The sequence below is a fragment of the Nicotiana tomentosiformis genome, chromosome 1 (assembly GCF_000390325.3).
Source record: "Nicotiana tomentosiformis chromosome 1, ASM39032v3, whole genome shotgun sequence".
NCBI classification, from domain to species: domain Eukaryota; kingdom Viridiplantae; phylum Streptophyta; class Magnoliopsida; order Solanales; family Solanaceae; genus Nicotiana; species Nicotiana tomentosiformis.
The window spans coordinates 9,117,218-9,140,435 of record NC_090812.1 but is presented as its reverse complement, the minus strand read 5'-3'; the positions used below and the strand labels follow the sequence as shown (position 1 = coordinate 9,140,435).

Below are 23,218 nucleotides of genomic sequence, written 5' to 3'. Positions count from 1 at the left end.
GGTTGTGAAGTTTGTCAACGCAACAAAGAGGAAAATGTTGCATATCCGGGTCTCTTGCAACCAATGCCTATTCCGTCAAGGGCCTTGGAGCATGTGGCTATGGATTTTATTGATGGTTTGCCCAAGTCGTCGGGTAAAGACTCTATTTTGGTAGTAATTGACCGCTATACCAAATATGCCCATTTCTTCACACTTACATACCCATATTCAGCCAGTCAAATTGCACAAGTCTTTCTAGACAACATTTGCAAGTTACATGGATTGCCTAGTTCAATTGTGTCGGACAGGGATCCCATTTCATAAGTACACAGTGGAAAAAACTTTTCAAAGGATTTGGGGTGCAATTGCAAATGAGCTCGGCATATCATCCACAAACCGATGGGCAATCCAAAAGATTGAATTGTTTCTTAGAAACATAACTAAGATGCATGACGGGTCATCGTCCCTCATAATGGAGCAAGTGGGTGGTTTTAGAAGAATTCTGGTACAACTCCAACCCACCTTTGAGCTAATTGCACAATCTCCATTGAGCTCGGCAGACCAAATCATTAAGAACAGACAGGTAATGTCTCGAATCCTCAAAGACAACCTCGAAAAAGCCCAGGTCAAAATGAAGCAAAATGCAGATAGACACTGGATTGACAGGAAATTTGAAATCGGGGATTGGGTGTTTCTCAAATTGCAGCCTTACCGGTAGGTGTCAGTAGCGGTAAGAAGAAATTTGAAGTTATCAGCAAAGTTCTTTGGTCCCTATGAGGTTATTCAGAAGATTAGACCAGTGGCGTACAAACTCAAGTTGCCTTTGAGTTCCCACATTCACCCAGTTTTTCATGTATCCCAACTGAAGAAAACCATTAATAACCATAATTTTGCCTCACAAAATCCACCCGTGTGAAACCAGGAGGGTCAAATGCTTGCAGAGCCCATAGCCATCCTTGATCAAAAAATAGTTAAAAGGGGGAATAGAGCTTCAACTCAAGTGCTGGTCCAGTGGGCAAATTTATCACCAGAAGAGGCAACATGGGAAAAATACTCCTTAAAATCTCAATTTCCGAATTTTGACGAACCTTGAATCCCTCAAGGTTCTTGCTGAAGGAGAGTGGAATGTGACGATCAGAGATCATCACTCTTGAAGAAGAAGACTTAGGAGTATTATGTTAATAGCAAATTTTGTAATTAGAAAAGAGTTGGTATCTTTAAACTCTTAAGTTTAGTCATTTTTCATTTTAGCCCTTAGGAGGGAAGGCTTAGGAAAAGGTTCTAGAAGAGGGACACGTGTTGTCTCCTCAATTGGGTTGTTATTTTAGGAACAATTGTCATTGTCCAGTTTAAAAGGACATTCTCTGCTCATTGTAAGGTGTCAATGAAATGAAAATCAGAATCTTTTCTTAAATTCCTTCTATTTCTTTTTTATCAAACGCTACAATGGGTTTAGTTATTTTTCTTTTACTGATGAAAAATAAATAGTGACATGGAATCCACCGTGTCATTTTAATTGATGGATCATGGACACCAGTTAGGGTTAGGGGTGATTTTATCTACTTTCTTAACGGTAATGACATATTTAGATGGATAGTAGAATTAGAGATAAACGTGGATAATTTACTAAAGTACAGGGATAAATCTGACCTTTTCCCCAAAAAAGCAAATAACACAACTTACTAAGACTAAGGAAGCAGCAACAAACCTCCATTTAAAAATCGGAAAAGGGCTATTTTTGTCCATGTACTATTGTATATTAGTTATTTGTACCCCCCGTTATACTATTCAATCTTTTTTATCCTGCCGTTAGGGTTATCGATAAATCTACCCTCTCATTAATGGACACAGTCAAAACGAACACGTGGCACAACCTTAAGACACCCGACCCTTTTGTTAAAAATATTATCGTTTGGTTACCCATCTTTGCACCCGATTTGAACCCAAGCGCGACCCGGTCTGACTCCACAGCCTTTTTTTATCTCATTACACCCAAATCAAAGAGACCACCGATATTAACGACACTCCATCCATCTGCCGATTCTTGAATCTTTTATGGTGTAAAGGTACTAAAATTCCACCAAAATGATAGAGTCATTCTTGTTAGCCTATAATTTTTGTAGTAATGTGTCTTAAGTTAACATTTATTTTATAGGTTTAATCTCGTCGATTTTAGGGTTTAGGGTTTCTTGATTTTATCATTTTAGTTGGGGATTCGTGTATGGGTTGATTTGTATATGGTTTTTACTGCAATTTCTGATTATTCTAATGCAACTTTGAATTTTTCTTTATGGGCCAAATTTTGGCTTTACTGCATGTGGGGTAATATTACTCACTAATGGTCCATATGTGAGTGTCACGACCCAATTTCCCCTCCGTTGGTTATCGTGATGACACCTAGTCTTAGGGACTAGGTAAGCGTAACATTTACTGAATAACAACAATACTAAATAACATCTAACAACTTTTGAAATAGAAATCTCTATAAAATTTACAATTCCCAAAACTGGTAGTACAAGTCATAAGCTCTAAAAAGATTGCTACAAATTTCTAAATACAACTGTTTGGAAATAGGTAAAATAGTGTGAATACAAAATAGGAAGGTGACTCCGAAGCCTGTGAATGCAGCAGCAGATTTATCTTGAGTTTCCACAGCAACAATCCGCACAGCTAGCTAATGATCAACTGACTTCGAAATACCTGGATCTACAAAAAAATGTACAGAAGTGTAGTATGAGTATACGACGGTGGTACCCAGTAAATATCAAGACTAACCTCAGTGGAGTAGTGATGAGGTACAGTCAAGACACCTACTGGATTAAATAACCTGAACAAGTATAAGTATAGAAACAACAGAGTATGATATCTACATAAAGACTACGCGAAGTGGCAATTAATACGGTAATTGCAATAAGGAAGGAAAACAACAACTATCAGCAGAACATCATAATAATGACATAGAAGAATGAACGGAAACACAGCTTAAGTCCGATAATCACAGATAAAGAAAGGACAAGTAACAACTCAACAATACGACAGATTTTACACCAAATTTTAGTCAATAAACTCCACGAGGTACCGAACCTCGGACAAATCACAACTCACGGATCTCTGAACCCTAACACTTAGCATCATATGCCCTTATTACATCTCATAACTGCACTGACGACTCGCGTGCCAAATAGAGCCATTCTCACATAGAAGGCAAGTAAGTAAGGGTGTGCATCTATACTCAACAATATCAAGGAAACCTCTTACCCGATAAGAGTGCTTAACTATGTGTATGCTTGTGCAAGTGTCCTAACGTAGTTCATACCAGCTAGTGACCATAAGGAAAAGAACGGACAACACGTAGAATATTTTCTCACAACTTTCACAAGACAAAGCTCACACAGATAAGTGTACCACTACACAAATATCAACAACAAGAATGCCCCCAAGCCATCACAAATCATCACAAATCAATCTCTGACATAGCCCGCCTTGTCTTGCCACGTGTGCAATAGTAAAGTAATTGCCCGTCTTGTCTCGCCACACGTGCATAATTATGTTCCTACCTTGTCTTGCCACATGCGCAACCCACACACACACACACACACACACACACACACACACATATATATATATATATATATATATATATCCCGCCTTGTTACGCCACATGTGTGATATCAATAGTAACAATAGCACGGCAAAAAACCTCGTGCAACCCCATAACAAAGAGATGTCAACAAAGGGCACTCCCGAGATACTGTCTCGTAGTCCCAAAAGTAAATGCTCAACAAGGGATCTCTCGAGGTACCGCCTCGTAGTCCCAAAAGTAAATATGCAAGACAGGGGGATCTCCTTAGGTACCGCCTCGTAGTCCCAAAGTAAGTATGTAAGACAGGGGGATCTCCCGAGGTACCGCCTCATAGTCCCAAAGTAAATATGCAAGAATAACAAGTACAACAACAACAATAACACTAATACAAGGGTACGACAAATAAATCAACTCAGAAATTCCAGAACTCAAAGGAACGGAGGAACTAATTCACAAGGAGTAGCCACAATAGAGCATGCTAGTCATAATAAGAACAACTCAACAAGGGAGAAAATAATATGTAATAACAGTCCCACAAAGTACAGTTCAACAACGAGGGAGATATCACGAGTCATTAATTCCAATAAGGATAAGTCAACTAAGATATAGGATATCTAAACTTCTTTTAAGGTTGGGCAAGTACGAAAGAGACACAACAACTTCAATTAAGGATAAGCAGAATAAAGAAAATCATAGCCTTAGTTAAGGATGAACAATTACAGAAGAAATAATTATAACTTCAAATGAAGATAAGTAGTTAGGAAAAAGACAACATGGAGACAGAAGAGATAACAATTTCGGTTAGGGCACATATGACTCAAATAGGCAACAAGGGCGGATCATGAAGCAATTAACTCTAATTAAAGCAGGTAGAAGTGAAACTAGTAATTAAGAACGTGATCATAACGAGAACAACTGCATACTCAATGAATACAAGGACCTAAGAACCCTAAAAGGCCAACTTTTCATAAATAAGTCCGACCACGTACTCGTCACCTCGCGTACACGGACTACAATTAGCATAGAAGACTCAAATCCTAAGGGATAGTTTTCCCACATGAAGTTAGACAAGATACTTATCTCGAACCAAGCTCAATCAATCAATAAGAATGCCTTTTCCTCGATTATCCGACTCTAAATGGCCCAAATCTATCCAAACACAATTACATATCATGAATAAAAATACGAGAAACTAATTTAAATAATAAATATACGACTTTAGCAAAGAATCAAAAATTCGGCCCAAAAAGTCGACTCGGACCCACGTCTCGTAATCGGGTAAAAGTCACAAAATACGAACATCCAATCAACCACGAGTTTACTCGTACCAAAATCCGATAACAAGATATCGATTAAAATCCAAAAATTCGGCCTAGGAACTTTTCTCAACGTTTCCCCAAATTTCAATCCAAATCCGAAATTAAATGATGAAATCAATCATAGATTAGTGGAATATAACCATAAAGGAGTTAAGAATCATTATCCAAAATCATTCTCTGAAAATCCCTAGAAAAATTGCCAAATTTCGAGCTCTCAAGTCCAAAAATGAAGAATGAAATCAAACCCTCGCACTTAGCCCTTTTTCTGCCAGTCAAACCGCTTATGCGAGCCTTCAACCGCATCTTCGGTTCCGCACCTGCGAAAGTTCCATCGCAGGTGCGGTTTTCACTTAAAACTCATCGACCGCTTCTGCGATCAAAAGGTCGCACCTGCGTGTGCGCACCTGCGGACCTATGTCCTCTTCTGCGGTCCTCCACTGCTCCTGCGATCTCTCCAGCGCATCTGCGGGCATCACAAATGCGGAACTCTCCTCGCACTTGCGGCCCTTGACCACTCCCTACAAATTCTCTTCTATGCTTAATCATCCGCACGTGCGGCCCCGCACCTGCGGTTCCCCCACCGCAGGTGCAAAACACCAGAAACCAGCAAACTTCAGAAATTTTGTAAGTCTAATATTTCCTCCGTTAAGCATCTGAAACACACCCGAGGCCCCCGGGACCTCAACCAAACATACCAACCAATCTTAAAACACCATACGAACTTAGTCGAGCCCTCAAACCACATCAAACAACGCTAAAATCATGAATCATTCTCTGATTCAAACTTAAAGAACTTGAAACTTCAAATTTCTACAACTGATGCCGAAACCTATCAAACCATGTCTGATTGACCCCAAATTTTTTACACGAGTCATATTCAACATTACAGACCTACTCCAACTTTCAGAATCAGATTCCGACTCCGATATCAAAAAGTCCACTACCTGTCAAAATTGCCATTTCAAGCCTAAATAAGCTACAGACCTCAAATTCATAGTCCGGACACGCTCCTAAGTCCAAAATCACCCAACGAAGCTAACAAAATCAGTGGAACTCCATTCCGGATTCATCTTCACACAGTTCCAACTACGGTAAAAAATCCTAAGACTTAAACTTCCGAAACTTGCATCCTTCTTCCGATTTGACTTCGAATCATCCGCTAACTGAATTCAACTACGCACACAAATCAATATACATAATACAAAGCTGATCAGGACCTATGCCGCCGATCGGGACTTAAATTCTCAAAACGATCGGTCGGGTCGTTACAGTGAGGTAATCTTATTATTTTAGTAATTTTGTATTTCTTTTACACATTGAGTGTTTTGGTTGATGTGATGGTCCCATTTTTCTGTTTTCTCTGGTTGGTTTAGGGTTTTAGAGATGGTTTTATGGTTATGGTGATTTAGGTTATGTGAACTTTATTGTTTTTCATCTGTTTTTCTTTGTTTTATTATTCTTATATGGTATTGTTTAATGCATGGATCAATAATGAGTTAATTTAGTTTAGTTTGTGGCCAGTCTTCTTAGCTCAACTTTCTTACAATTTGTTATCATTCATGATCTAATATTTCTCTATGTTATTTAATTTCATATCAATAATATGGTTAATCTGAACATAATATTCAACTATGGTGGGGAATGGAGTAGAGAGCCACAAGTGAAGTATGATAAGAACCTATTGCACACTTGGACAAGTTATGATTCTGACCATCTTTCCTATAAAGACATTGTAGATGAGTTTTGCAATGAATTAGGGTCTATTGGTGTTCAGCTACTTATAGTTTCTGCCCCTTCTGGTAGCTACTATGAAGTTGAAAGGGATAGTAGTATTAGATGCCTGTTAGAAATGGTTGATACTGATTATAATGTTATTAATTGGTTTGATGTTGAGGAATGTGATATGTAAGTCAAAGTACCTAATATTACTCAATATGATTAGGTTGTAGTGAGGCTGCTACTGACTGTAGCTCAATTGATGGTGAGGATAGTGATGAGTATGATTCTGAGTCTTCAGAATATGATTCTGAAGAATTAGATACTATTGCAACTCAAAGAAACATGAGCATTACTGATCAACTCCTTGATTATAAGGAACTAGATAAGAGTATGACCTTCAAGGACATCTCTGAAGCTAGGAAGTGTCTGAAACTCTATGCTATGGTAAATAAGAAAGAGACAATTCATAAAAATAGTAATACAACAAGGCTTAGGTATGAGTGTCAAACTAGCTGCCTATTTGTTTGTTTAATATCTAAAGATGGGAACTGTCCAGGGGTAAGAATCAAGACCTTAAACCCACATAATGACTACTATATTGCGTATGATAATGGTATTGTTGACTATTGTACTATTGCATATTATTTTAAGAAAAAGTTACAAAATAATCCAAAATATAAAGTGAAAAAGATGAGGGCTGAGCTGAAAGATGCATTTGAGCTGAATGTTAGTTATGGAAAATGCAAAAGGGAAAAAGCATTGATTCTTAATAAGCTGCAAGCAAGCTTTAAAGATGAGTATAATAGGCTAGAGGCATATGCCAATGAGTTAAAGATTAGTAATCCTTGAAGTGATATTGTTATTAACTTGTCAAAAGATGCATTAGCTGAAGGTAAGAGGAGATTTTTAAGAATGTATATCTGTTTCAATGCACAGAAGATGGGTTTTAAGGCTGGTTTGAGGCTTTTCATTGGATTGGATGAGGCATTTCTTAAGAAAAAAGCTAAAGGACAACTTCTAGTTGTTGTTGGTCAAGACTCAATAAACCATTTTCATCCTATAACATGGGCAATGGACAAAGAAACAAAGAGAACTTGAACTAGTTTTTGTGATTGCTAAAAGGGTCATTATACCTACAGAATGGAGAAGGATACACTTTCATCTCAGACATGCAAAAGGTACTTTTCAGTTGTTTTTGTTTTTTTATAGTTTATTTCAGTAAACTTTCTATTTTTTCATAGTTTAGTAGTTTAGTTCATTTCGGTAGTTTTTTATTTTTTATAGTCTATTTCAGCAAACTTTCTGTTTTTTCATAGTTTAGTAGTATAGTTCATTTCAGTTATTTTCTGTTTTTTATAGAAAGTAAACTTTCTATTTTTTATAGTTTAAACTTTTTCTTTTCTGTATGCTCATGACTTGTAGGGTCTGATTGGGGAAAAGAGAACATCACTTTCTGAAGCTAATCATAGATAATGTGTTAGACACATTGAGGCTAACTGGTGTAATAGATGGAGATCTGGGAAGATGAAGAGCTTCTATGGTGGTGTGCATGGGGCACTTATGAGGAGGATTTTCAAGACCAATTGAAGAATATGGGGGATATGGATGAAGATGCTGGGAGAGATTTGCTACATTATCCTGTCCAGTCATGAAGTAGAGCTTATTTTGACATTGTATGCAAGAACATGGCAGTGGACAATAACTTCACAAAGTCATTCAATGCATGGATCTTGGATGCAAGGTATAAACCAATAATCGGGATGCTGGAAGACATTAGAGTTAAGTTTATGACATTGTTGAGAGAACATGAAGATTAAGTGAAGTCATGGACTCATGACTTCAGTCCACAAAGCATGAAATTGTATGATGATTATTTGAAGATTACTCACACATGTCTGGTTCACTTTAATGGAGTTGTTGGTTATGAAATTAGAGAAGGAGCAGATAAACATACTGTCAAAATGGAAGTGAAGCAATGCAGTTGCAGGAAATAGCAACTCTCATGAATACCATATCCTCACACAATCAGAGCAGTGATATACAAGAGGAATGACCCTCTGGAGCAAATGCATTGGTAGTATAGCAAAAAGGCTGCTCTAAAGACTTATTCACATAAGTTGCAGCATGTTAGGGGTGAGAAATTCTAGAAAATAGACCCATCACAGGCCATGGAACCACCACATTTGGTGAAGTTAGCTGGCAGGCCTAAGGTGAAGAGAAATAGGCAAAAAGATTAGGCAAGTAAGAGACAGGGTGAATGGTCTGCTTCAAGGAAAGGGAGAACCATGAACTGCAGCAACTGTGGAGAATCAAATCATAATGCAAGAGGGTGTACTAAGGTGATTGTTACTCTTATTAGTCTTTAACAGTAGACTTTCTATTATCTAATAATTTGTTATTTATTTATGACAGCCATCTAATACTCAATCTAAAGAAAAGAAGATAATGAAAAGGAAAAGTACTGTAGATTATGAAGACATTGATGAATAAATACCATTATCAAGTTCCCAACAATCTCAAAATAGTCAAGCCTCCAGCAGTCCACTTGTGTTCATTCCTACCCCAACTGTTTTGTATAGCATTTCAAATCTCCGAGATGTTACTAGTAGGAGACCTTTACCTCCAAAATATATAGATGAAGAAGACCTTGCTGTAAGGCCAAAAGTTATTTCAGAGACAAGGACAAGGCTTCAAGTGAGACAAGAACGAAGTCTTTCATCTGTGACAAGAGTTATCACCTTAAAGGTGGTTCAACTTATGTGAATGAGCCTTCAAATCTGCCCTGCTCACCAAGAGGACTCGCATGAAAAGGAAAAGAGGTTGTAACTAGCAACTAGCTGGAGATGCAAACTCAGGAAAAAAAAAACTGCAGGCAAGAAAGGGAAAGAAGAGTACTATGTTAGAGTAATGAGAAGTAGGCTTTTGGAGTAATGGTTTGGGACTTAGTTTTTTGTCAAAAAATTTTTGTTGGTGATGTAATTTATGGCTTCTGCCAGTACATTTACTACTATTCTTTTATTGCTAGGTTGGTGGTGACAGTTGGATGTCATAGTATGACTTAGGTGGTAACTTCATTTAGGGTTATAATATGGCATTTGTAAGTCAATTTAATTGTACCTTAACAGTTAATATTTTAAATTAATGGTAATAGTTATTTAATCTGTTTGTTATGTCATTTTAATATCATATTATATGTATCAACAAGTTTATGTGAATCTTAGCTATTGTTGAACAAACCCAGATTTGGATGGTTTTGATCTAGTTGGATACTTAGATTTGGATGTTTTAATAGATGAGAATCTTTAAACAAATGCAATAGCAATACATGATTTAGCTATGACGAGCTAAAAACACAACACAAAATTATGCTCGCTGGTCAAATATAATATAGAAAATATCGTATCCACAGGGATTGGAGTTAAACAGTATTTTCGTAGTTTACAGCTTTATTGCTATTCAAGATGATCAACAATTTAGATTTGTGTGAATTAAAACTAATATTAACTAAAAGTCTAACTATTGGCTAATGACAATTGCAACAAAAGTAAGCAAGAAGATATCAAGAGGAGAGAATAGGGGTTGATTGGATAGGTGTAAGATACTTGTTTAGGAATTAACTCTAGTTACTTCACTTCTATGGTTCAAGTGAGTCTCTTGAATTCACTCTATCATGTTCAAACATTCAGTAGAAACTCCTCTTTCGATTAAGTCTCAACCTTACGATATGAACTAAGTTAAGCTTGGTGAAGATATGCAAGAATTCGTAGTGGATTGATTCTTAGGAGAACCTCTTTCGATTATCCTCCTAACTAGGTCTAAATATTAATTCAACTAGCCTCTTTTGATTACTAACAAGAATCAATGAATTCAACCAATAAGATAATACAAAACATCACAAATTATGTCTCTTTAGATTACATAAACAAGTGAATATATATGCAAAAAAATAATACTCAAAACGCTTCAATACATAAAACTAGAGTTAATATCCACAAACAATTCTCAAAACACCAAATTCATCAATCCCTAAGGAAGAATTACTCTATGGATATGGAGAAATTCATCACAATTAAGTTTAAGTTAAATGAAAACATAAAACATCCAAACCCTTGTCTTGAGTAAGGATGAATGGTGAAATCCTTATGCTCTTGCTCCTCCCTCTTCTCCTTAGCTTCCTTAGGTCTAAATTATGTCAAAAGTTCTCAAAATACTATTTTTCTATGTATATACACCAAATAGGGTCGGGACCAAATAAATACACCTTCTCCGACGCGAAAAATAATTTTTTCCGGAGTTGGACGTGCGCGGTCGCGCACCTGGAAGTGTGCCCGCGCACTTTTCACACTATTATGCCCCATATGCACGGTTAGTGCACGGCCACGTATTAGCTGCGCACGTTCACCCTGTTTTGTTGGGAATTTGAAAAAATGAAATACATAAAAGTTGTAGCCCTTTGAATTATCTTTCCAACAATATATTGTACAGCCCAAACGCAGTTCCGAGTGAAAAATTATGTGCATTTTACTAGACATTGTGTAATATGCATGCTCGGTTCTTCGTTTCGTTCCACTATCACACAATTACGGCTTAATTCCTTGAGATTTTACTCAGAATTCAAAGCTCAAAATCACTTGAATTCATTCCATAACATCTACATAGCTCAAAATCAATCTTACAAGGCATAAAAGATACAATTAGTGCAAAATACTAGCGATTAAAGCTCAAACTCAACTAAAGTGCAGTAAATTAGAATGTAATGATCGACTAAAATATGAGATTATAACCTACCAACAAGCTACTGTAATAGCATCACCAGCAAATCGTTTAATTTGTTCTCAAATTTCTGGCTCAAAACAGACAATTTCCGGTTCAAAACAGACTATTTTAGCAGTGAAGATAAGTGGTGCAAGGAGATTTAACTTCATCTTTCACCCAACAAAATAACATACAATACATTGCTCTAAAATCTAAGTTCATCATACAACCTAAATTGTTGTACGAAATATATAAAAGTTGTAGCCCTTTGAATTATCTTTTCAACAATATATTTTGGGGCCCAAACAGAGTTCCGAGTGAAAAGTTATATGCATTTTACTAGACAGTGCGTAATATGCCTGCTCGATTCTTCGTTTCGTTCCACTATCACCCGTTGATCCCCGAACACAATTCCGGCTTAATTCCTTGGGCTTTTACTCAGAATTCAAAGCTCCAAATTACTTGAATTCATTCCATAACATCTACATAGCTCAGAATCACACTTACAAGGCATAAAAGACACAATTAGTGCAAAATACTAGCGATTAAAGCTCAAACTCAACTAAAGTGCAGTAAATAAGAATGTAATAATTGACTGAAACATAAGATTATAGCCTACCATCAAGCTACTGTAATAGCTTCACCAGAAAATTGTTTGATTTATTCTCAAATTTCTGGCTCAAAACAGACAATTTTCGGTTCAAAACAGACTATTTTAGCAGTGAAGATATGTGGTACAAGGAGATTTAACTTCATCTTTCACCCAACAAAATAACATACAATACATTGCTCTAAAAGCCAAGTTCATCATAAAACCTAGCTTGTTGGGAATTTGAAAAAACGAAATACATAAGAGTTGTATCCCTTTGAATTATATTTCCAACAATATATTATGGATCCCAAATGGAGTTCCGAATGAAAAATTATATGCATTTTACTAGACATTGCGTAATATGCCTGTTCGATTCTTCGTTTCGTTCCACTATCACCCGTTGATCCCTGGACACGATTCCGGCTTAATTCCTTGGGCTTTTACTTAGAATTCAAAGCTCCAAATCACTTGAATTCATTCCATAACATCTACATAGCTCAGAATCACTCTTACAAGGCATAAAAGACACAATTAGTGCAAAATACTAGCGATTAAAGTTCAAACTCAACCAAAGTGCAGTAAATTAGAATTTAATAATCGACTAAAACATGATATTATAGCCTACCATCAAGCTACTATAATAGCTTCACCAGAAAATCGTTTGATTTGCTCTCAAATTTCTGGCTCAAAACAGACAATTTTCGGTTCAAAACAGACTATTTTAGCAGTAAAAATAGGTGGTGCAAGGAGATTTAACTTCATCTTTCACCCAACAAAATAACATACAATACATTGCTCTAAAAGCCAAGTTCATCATACAACCTAACTTAACTTCATAATACAAAATAGCCCAACAGTGGATATCATTTAATTCATCAAACAAGCTGCAATTAAGGTACCAAATAGGACCCATGATATCAAAATAAATAAGTTCATTTTCTTGGAATTGGTCCTTTCTAGTTGATTTGTAGCCTCCATTTATTCAACTTTATTCTTCAATAAGTCTCTTTCGAGATAAGTCGCATGCAACATCGACTTCAACATGCTTGTTTCGGTCTTTCCAACTTCAATTATGGCCTTCATTGCTTCAACTTTTTCTTTTAATTTAAGTCTTTCAAGCTTAGTTGCATCCAATTACGAATTCAACTTGCAAATAACAATCACAACTCTGTCTGATAACAACCCAATCGAAATAACCACACGAAGCTTTCTGGAAAAATAATACAAATGATTTCAAGGTAGAAAAGAATCGAACAATCACAACGCGATAATTATATAAATTAACTCATATTAGGTTTAGGACATTTGTAGAATCTCTAACCACCATTGCAAAGAGTGTAAGCCGTAAAGTAGCGGGCAGTCATACCGCATAAACACCTCCTCCTCGAACCAACTTCTTGAGACGAACAACTATCTTGTGACATTGTTGAAATTAAATGACAAATTTACGGGAACAAAGGTGAGAAAATTAAAGGATCTTACAATAACAGATGGAGCAAAACAAGAAGACTCACAAGCAAATGCGATATTCTGATGGTTATACAATGTATGATTGTGGTATGTGTATTTAAGTGTGAGCCAAGATAAATATAAATTAAAAATACCAAATCCTATAATTCACAAAAAATACGTAGTATATATATGAGCTATAATTATTAATTATACGTGTATTTAAGTGTGAAACTTACACAAATGTCTCAAATAAGTCTCAACTTACCAACCTCTAGTCATTAGTCATAGACTTACCAAAACTAGCCAAGCACATTGTAACGACCCGACTTGTCGTTTTAAGAATTTACACCCCGTTCAGTGACTTAAGGTTTCGAGCAGCCTCGCAACATGTATTATGACCCGCGTGTGTGGTCGAGTTTGAATTACGGATGATTCAGAGTGATTTGGGACACTTAGTTTCTAAAAAGGGAGCTTAAGTTTTAGAATTTTGACCGTAGTCGGAACTGTACGAAGACAACTCTGGAATGAGGTTCTGTCGGTTCTGTTAACTCCGTATGATAATTTTGGACTTAGGAACGTGTCCGAAAAATTAGTTGGAGGTCCGTAGTGGAATTAAGCCTGAAATGGCGAAACTCAAAATTTTGGAAAGTTTGACCGGGGGGGTTGACTTTTTGATATTAGGGTCGGAATGGGATTCTGAGAGTTGGAACAGCTCCGCTATGTTATTTGGGACTTGCCTGCAAAATTTGACGTTATTTTTGGTTGGTTTGATAGGTTTCGGCACGAGTTTTAGAAGTTGGAAGTTTTTGAAGTTCATAAGTTCGATGTGTGGTGCGATTTGTATTTTTGGCGTAATTTGATGTGATTTGAAACTTCGAGCGAATCCGTGATATATTAGGCAACGCGAATGCGGAGAAGAAAAGGAAGATAGGGACCTGGGGTCGTTTGGCCTTCGCGAACGCGAAACTTGGAACGCGAACGCGAACGGAAGGAGTTGGTCAGCTGGTCATCGCGAACGTGACGAGGACTTCGCAAACGCGAAGAGGAAATGATGGGGCAGAAGCAGTTGGCCTTCGCGAACGCGACTCTTGTCACGCGAACGCGAAGAAGGATTTGAGGCAGCTGGATTTTGGCCTTCGCGAACGCGAAGGAATGGTCGCGAACGCAAAGAAGGTGTATCTGGGCAGAATTAAAAGTTCCAAAAACGGGGATTTGAGTTCATAACTCAAAATCAAAATGGGAGCTCGGTAGAAGGCGATTTTTAGAGTGATTCTTGCGTGGGTGTTTGGGAAAAGTGATTCTTATCCAGTTTTGATTAATTTTTATGATTATGTCTTTGAATCCATCATTTAATTTGGACTTAATGGAAGAAAAATCAAGATTTTTGTAAAATCTTCCAAAAACAAAAATTTAAGATTTGGAGGTCGATTTGTTATTGGAATTCGATAAAAATGGTATGGTTGAACTCGTATCGGAATGGGTGTTCGGATTTCATAAAAATTATAACGGATTCCGAGAGGCGGGTCCCGCGTTGACTTTTGTTGACTTTTTGGAATAAATTTTTAAGTCGACGTATTATTATTCGAAATTATTTTCAATGAATTTTAATGAAGTTATACAATTAATTTGGATAGATTTGAGCTGTCCGGAGGTCAATTCAAGCAAGAAGGCTATTTTGGAATATCGGCCTAACTTCAAAAAGGTAAGTGTCTTGCTTAATCTCGAGTGGGGGAAATTCCCCTTAGGCATTGAGTCTTATGTGCAACTTGAGTAATTGAAAACAATGTACGCAAGGTGACGAGTACGTACTTGGTTTATATGTGCAAATGTTATTGAGTTAAAGTCTTGAGCATATTGTGTAGTAAATTGGATAATTATTGGCATATATTTAATCATCTACTTGTCGTGCCTAAACCCTTGTTGTTGACTATGTTGTTATATGACAATGTGATGTGATTGTTATTTGATTATTTATGAAATTTCGTGAATTTGCTGGCTTGATAATTATTGGAATTTAATTTCATTTTGGATTTTTTCCTCTGCAAATAATTAATTAAATGAGCTTAAGAAGAGGTGTTTATATAATTATTGAAAATTTGATCTTTTATGAAGACTTTGCTTTATGTTGAGTAATTTCTATCTCTATTGATTATTTTTGGGTGTTGTATACATTGTGGGGAGCATTTGGCTATTTGCTGTGAAATTAATTGACTTGGTTGTAGCTTTGAAATTTGGTTGTGGCCATTGGGCAAATTGTGATATGAATTGATTTTTGTTACGCCGTTGTGATAATTTTCAGTGTAAATTGTTGTGTTGTGTGAGTTGTTATTTTGGGGAGATAAGGGTGGCATTTCACCGTTGATATTATGTGGTTATAAGGGTGGCATTTTACTGTTGTGTTTGTTGGCTATTGATATTGTCTGGACGGAGTAATAAGGGTGGCTATAAGAGCGATAAAGGTGAAAATAGGAGCGATAAGGGTGGCTATTGATATTGTTTGGGCGGAGCGATAAGGGTGACTATAGGAGCGATAAGGGTGGCTATTGTCAGGGACGATATGTGATGATGTGGGGTTGTGGTGTTGACATGTTTCATGTGATGTTGTGATTTTCTTGTGTTTATTTTTATACCTTGTGCAAATTGTCTTGTTGTTAGTAAATTGATAATAATCTGATTTGTGTTGAAATTGGGAGCCTGTGGCTATTTCCAAGCAGTTTATAAAATGAAATGTAGGCACGAGGTGCCGTGAATTGTGATATGAAATGGGGATATTGTAACGACTAGGCCGGTCGTTTCGAGAGTTATAACCCCGTTTTCCCCATTACTACTTTTTTTTGTGTTATTCAGCTATATTATGTTATATCGGGTTAGTTGATTGGAGTCTGGAAGGAACTCGGAGTGAAATGAGACACTTAGTCTCATAATTAAAAATTTTAAGTTAGAAAAGTGGACCGGATATTGACCTATGTGTAAATGACCTCGAATTTGAATTTTGATGATTTCAATAGCTCTGTATGCTAATTATGGGCTTAGGAGCGTGTCCGGAATATTATTTGGAAGTCCATAGAGGAATTAGGCTTGAAATGCCGAAAGTTTTATTTTTGAGAAGTTTGACCGGGGGGTTGACTTTTTGATATCGGGGTCGGAATCCGATTCTGAAAATTGGAATACCTCTGTTATGTCATTTAGGACTTCTGTGCAAAATTTGAGGTCAATCGGATGTGATTTGATAGGTTCCGGAGTTGTTTGTAGAAATTAGAAATTTCAAAGTTCATTAGGCTTGAATTGGGGCGTAATTCATGGTTTTAGCGTTGTTTGAGGTGATTTGAGGATTCGACTAAGTTCGTATGATGTTTTAGGACTTGTTGGTATATTTGGTGGAGGTCCCGAGGGCCTCGTGTAAGTTTCAGATGGTTAACGGATCAAGAATTGAACTACAACAGTTGCTGCAATTTCCTTCTATTGGAAATTTCTTCTGCCAGATTCGAGCCTAGAAACTGAGCTCAGATCGAGCCCAGGGTCGAGGGCCATGATCGAAGTCATGATCGAGCCCACGGTCGAGGGCCACGATCGAAGTCATGATCGAGCCCAGAGTCGAGGGCCACGATCGAAGCCATGATTGAGCCTAGAGTCGAGGGCCACGATCGAGGACCAGGATCGAGGACCTCGATCGAAGGCCAAAATCGAAGGCCAAGATCGAGGCTGAACCGAGGTTGTCTGGGCAGAATTATAAAAATAGGGACTTCGTGCCATTTGCCATTTTTGACAAATTGGAGCTTGAGGAGAGGCGATTTTTGATATATTTTCAAGGAAAACTTGAGGTAAATCCCTTGTGATCATTTCTACTCCATAATATTGAATTATCATCGAATAATCTGACTAGATTACATGATTTTGAGGTGTAAATCGGAGATTGGAACTTAGAAATTTGGAAATAAGATTTGTAGATTTGAGGGTCGATTTGAGGTCGGATTTTGGTAAAATTGGTATGGGTAGACTCGTGGTTGAATGGGCTTTCGGATTTTATAACTTTTGTTGGGTTCGAGACGTGGGCCCCACAAGCGATTTTTGAGCTAAATTTCGGATTTTTATGAAAAATCAGTAATTTCTTATGGAATTAATTCCAATAAATTTTATTGACTGAAACGAATTATTTATGACTAGATTCGTGGAATTCGGAGGCCGATTTGCGAGGAAAAGGCATAGAAGAATAAAACGTTTCACGTTTTGAGGTAAGTAATAATTGTAAATCTAGTCCTGAGGGTATGAAACCCCGGATTTCGTATCATTCTACTATTTTGAAGTGACGCGCATGCTAGGTGACTGTCGTGTGGGCATGCACTGTTGGGGATTTGTGACTTGGTCCGTCCCGTAGAAACTGTAAAGTTGCATACTTTGTTGAAACCATATGATACTTATATGTTTTAGAAAGAATTTCTGTAAATTGGGCTGAATGCCATGTTTGGGCCTTGTGCCAAAGCTGTTTGGACCCCTAGGGGTTGTTTCTTACCATCCTCTCATTGTTTTCGATTGAAAATCTATACTTAGTCATGTAAATACTAGATTACCGCATAACTCAGTTTTATGACTCTATTTTGATGCATATAAATATTTTGGGCCGAATGCCCTATTTTATTGAAATGCCCGAGAGGCTTGAGAGGTTTATGACTGAGTGAGGCCGAGGGTCTGATTTGTGAGGATGAGTGTGAATCAGGGCTGCCCGCTTGCAGCATATTTATGACTGAGTGAGGCTGAGGGCCTCATTTGTGAGGATGAGTGTGGATCGGGGTTGCCCGCCTGCAGCATACTTTATTATTTTGGCACGTGAGTTGTCCGTGCATATTATAGCGCTTGGGCTGAAGGAGCCCTCCGGAGTCTGTACACACCCCCAGTGAGCGCAGGTACCTACTGAGTGCGAGTGCTGAGTGACTGGGCGGCATAAGCGATTGTGAGGTATGCCCGAGTGGAAAGAGTGATTGTGAGGTATGCCCGAGTGGCACGAGTGACTGTGAGGTTTGCCCGAGGGGCTGTATATGAGTGATGTTTTACCCGAGGGGCTATTTATGATTTCATCATTTTTGCACACCTTTGCATTGAGCCTTTGTTTGAAAAAACTGTTGGAAAAATATCTTTAAATGATTTTTACTGGAACTGGGTTTAAACTAGATAATTTGATTCAAACCTGATTTTTTAAAAGCATGTGGTATTTTACTGAGATTTCCTGATATGAACGTTATACGCTTTATTGCTCGTCACCACTGCTCAGTATTTATTTATTGTTGTTACTTACTGAGTTGACGTACTCACGTTACTCCCTGCATCTTGTGTGCAGATTCAGGTGTAGCTGGACAAGGTAGCGGTTATTGAGTGTTCTGGTTGCAGATTTTGTTGGAGATAGCAGGGTAGCTGTTTGGCGATCGCAGCCCCTGCTCTTCTTCCTCTTATCTTTCTCTAGTTGTATTTAGCTATTTTTCGGGCTGAGTTAGCCTTGATATTGTTAGACATATTGTAGTAAATGCTCATGACTAGCGACACCCCGATGTCGGGCTTTTCTTTTCCGCACTTCTGTTTTTCTTTGATTTGAACTCTTTTAATGGAGGTTTTATGTCAAATAACCTTGAAACTATCTTTAAAATGAAAAATATCGATTTGTTTTGGAAATGAGTCGGCTTGCCTAGTTCCACGATAGGCGCCATCACGACAGGGGTTAGTTTTGGGTCTTGACAGATTGGTATCAAAGCCTAGGTTACACAGGTCTCACGAGTCATGAGCGGTTTTAGTAGAGTCTTTTGGATCAGTACGGAGACGTCTGTACTTATCTTCAGGAGGCCGCAGAACCTTTAGGAAACTCCACATTCTTGAATTCTTGTGGTGCGAATCTGTTGATTCTAGTAACTAAACATCTGTTGTTTCATTCTCTCACAGATGGTGAGGATTCGTACTACCGGTCAGGAAGGCTAGCCACCAGTACCACCAGCCAAGCCGCGAGAGGTCGAGGCCGTGGTAGAGACCGTGGTAGGGGCAGAGGTGCAGCCCGTACATCAGTTGGGGCAGTACCTACAGATCCACCAATTGTCCCACATCAGGACCAAGTTCCAGTTGTTGATGCACCAGCTCAGGCACCGCCTATGCCTATTGTGATTCCAAGCCTTTAGGAGGCCCTAGCTCAGAATCTAACAGCGTGTACTGGCCTTGCTCAGGCGGTCTCTATTTCGACGGTCGCAGCCACTTCTCAGGCCAGGGGAAGCACTCAGACTCCCGTCGCTCGCACACCCAAGCAGGTTATTCAGGGACTTCAGACACAAGAGCTACCACCTGCCCAGCCGGTTGCTGTTGCTCAGGATTATGTGGTTCTTGCTATGCCTGAGGATGATCAGTGCAGGTTGGAGAGGTTTGGGAGACTTCAGCCACCACCTTTCGGTGGCACAGAGAGAGAGGATGCTCATGACTTTTTGGACAAGTGTCAGAGGATACTCCGTACTACTGGTATTTTGGAGACTTATGGGATCTCATTCACTACCTTTCAGTTTTCTGGGGATGCACTCAGATGGTGGGAGACTTAAGAGAGGCGTAGGCCTATTGGCGCAGCACCCCTTACTTGGCAGCAGTTCTCCGTGGTCTTTTTGGGGAAGTTCGTGCCTCGATCCCGTAGAGAGGAGCTGCGTAGACAGTTTGAGCGGCTCCGCCAAGGTGATATGTCTATGACGCAGTATGAGATGCGGTTCTCCGAGTTGACCTGTCATGCTATCTGGTTGGTTCCCACGAACAGAGAGAGGATCATGAGGTTTATTGATGGCCTCACTTATCAGCTACAGTTGCTCATGACCAGGGAGCGGGTTTCGAGTGCTACCTTTGATGAGGTTGTCGACATTGCTCGGCAAATTGAGATGGTTCGCGGTCAGGAGAGGGTTGAGAAGGAGGCCAAGAGGCCTCGTGGTCAGAGTGGATTCAGCGGTGCTCCTTTTGGGGGCCAGTTCCAGCACGGTAGAGGTCGTTATTTCAGACAAGCTCAGTCAGCTCGGCTATTTCATCGGGGTGCATCATCTGGCCATGGTTCTCACAGGTCTCATCAGGGCCACTCATCACTTAGTGCCCTTCCAGTTTAGAGTTCGTCCCGTGCTCCACCTGTTCAGGGCTCTTCCATGCCAGGTTCTTCTACTAGTCATCCCGGTGCTAGAGGTTCCCTTCAGTTTTCGCCCCCAGCACCAGGAAGTTATTTTGAGTGTGAGGGGCTTGGGAAAATGTGGAGGCAGTGTCCTCGTCGTCATGGAGGTCTATCTCAGCAGAGGAGTCAGCCTCCGACTATAACACCAGCTACCTCATCACCCGCCCAATCAGCTCGGGGTGGAGGTCAGTCAGCTAGGGGTCGCCCTAGAGGGGGAGGCAGATCAGGGGGTGGTCAGGCCTGTTTCTATGCTCTCCCTGCCAGACCAGATGCTATTGCTTCAGATGTTGTGATTACAGGTATTGTCTCAGTTTTCCACAGAGATGCCTCAGTATTATTTGACCCTGCTTCCACGTATTCATATGTTTTCTCGTATTTTGCCCATTTTCTGGATATGCCCCGTGAGTCCTTAGTTTCATCTGTACATGTATCTACTCATGTGGGCGATACTATTATTATGGACTACGTATATCGGTCATGTGTGGTGACTATTGAGGGTCTGGAGACCCGAGTAGATCTATTGTTGCTCAGTATGGTTAATTTTGATGTGATATTGGGTATGGATTGGTTATCTCCATGGCATGTTGTTCTAGATTGTCACGCTACGATGGTGACGTTGGCTATGCAGGGAATTCCGAGGGTTGAGTGGAGCGGTTCCGTAGATTATGTACCAAGTAGGGTGATTTCATATTTGAAGGCTCAGCGCATGGTTGAGAAGGGTTGCCTATCTTATTTGGCTTTTGTGAGGGATGTTAGTGCAGAGACTCCTGTCATTTATTCTGTTCCGGTAGTACCTGATTTTCCGGATGTGTTTCCTGCAGACCTACCGGGCATGCCGCCTGATAGAGATATTGACTTTGGTATTGATTTAGTGTCAGGAACTCAGCCCATTTCTATCCCACCGTATCGTATGGCACCGGCGGAGTTGAAGGAATTGAAAGAACAGCTTCAGAAACTCCTTGATAAAGGGTTTATTCAGCCTAGTGTGTCACCTTGGGGTGCACCGGTTCTATTTGTGAAGAAGAAGGATGATTCCATGAGAATGTGTATTGATTACAGGAAGTTGAACAAGGTCACAGTCAAGAACAAGTATCATTTGCCTCGTATTGATGATTTATTCAACCAGCTTCAGGGAGCGAGGGTGTTCTCCAAGATCGATTTGAGGTCCAGTTATCACCAGCTGAAGATTCGGGATTCAGATATTCTTAAAACAGCTTTCAGGACCCGATATGGCCATTATGAGTTCTTGGTGATGTCTTTTGGGCTGACCAATGCCCCAGCAGCGTTCATGCGTTTGATGAACAGTGTATTTCAGCCCTATTTGGACTCATTCATTGTTGTATTTATTGATGACATCCTGGTGCACTCCCGTAGCCAGGAGGAGCACACTCAGCATTTAAAGATTATATTACAGAGATTGGGGGAGGAGAAGCTTTATGCAAAGTTCTCCAAATGCGAGTTTTGGCTTAGTTCAGTAGCATTCTTGGGGCACGTGGTGTCCAATGAGGGTATTTAGTTGGACCCGAAGAAGATAGAGGCGGTGCAAAGTTGGCCCAGGCCGTCCTCAGCCACGGAGATTAGGAGTTTTCTTGGTTTGGCAGGTTACTATCGTCGCATTATGGAGGAATTTTTATCTATTGCATCGCCCTTGACCAAATTGACCCAAAAGGGTGCTCCATTCAGGTGGTCGGATGAATGTGAGGAGAGCTTTAAGAAGCTCAAGATTACTTTGACCACTGCTCCAGTGTTAGTTCTGCCATCAGCTTCAGGTTCTTACACCGTGTATTGTGATGCCTCGAGGATAGGCATTGGTTGTGTTTTGATGCAGGAGGGTAGGGTGATTGCCTATGCCTCATGCCAGTTGAAGACCCATGAGAAGAACTACCATGTCCATGATCTTGAGTTAGCAGCCATTGTTCACGCCTTGAAGATTTGGCGTCATTATTTGTATGGGGTTCATTGTGAGATCTATACTGATCACCGGAGTCTGCAGTATCTTTTAAAGCAGAAGGATCTTAATTTGCATCAGCGGAGATGGTTGGAGCTTCTTAAGGACTATGATATCACTATTTTGTACCATCCGGGGAAGGCCAATGTGGTGGCCGATGCTTTGAGTCGCCGGGCAGAGAGTTTGGGGAGTTTAGCATATCTTCCAGCAGTAAAGAGACCTTTGGCATTATATGTTCAGACCTTACAGGCCAGCTTGTCAGATTGGATATTTCGGAGCCTAGTTGGGTATTGGCTTGTATGGTCTCCAGGTCTTCTCTCTATGACCGTATCAGGGAGCGTCAATATGATGACCCTCACTTACTTGTTCTTCAGGACAGGGTTCAGAGAGGTGATGCTAAGGATGTGACTATTGGTGATGACGGGGTGCTGAGAATGCAGGGCCGGATATGTGTGCCTAATGTAGATGGGCTTCGAGAGCTGATTCTTGAGGAGGCCCACAGCTCGCGGTATTCCATCCATCCGGGTGCCGCGAAGATGTACCAAGATTTGAGACAGCACTATTGGTGGAGGCAGATGAAGAAGGATATAGTTGGGTTTGTGGCTCGGTGTCTAAACTGTTAGTAGGTTAAGTATGAGCATCAGAGACCGGGTGGCTTGCTTCAGAGATCAGAGATCCCAGAGTGGAAGTGGGAGCGGATCACTAT

At 39.5% G+C, this 23,218-nt stretch overlaps 1 long non-coding RNA gene across 1 annotated transcript; it reads left to right on the top strand.

Annotated features, from left to right (window-relative positions):
* Positions 1 to 7,702: 7,702 nt before the first annotated feature.
* LOC138903583 (uncharacterized) lies at positions 7,703 to 8,851 on the top strand. The gene is made up of 2 exons (XR_011412954.1): positions 7,703 to 7,778; positions 8,023 to 8,851. It is a non-coding gene; the product is annotated as an uncharacterized lncRNA (long non-coding RNA).
* Positions 8,852 to 23,218: the final 14,367 nt, after the last annotated feature.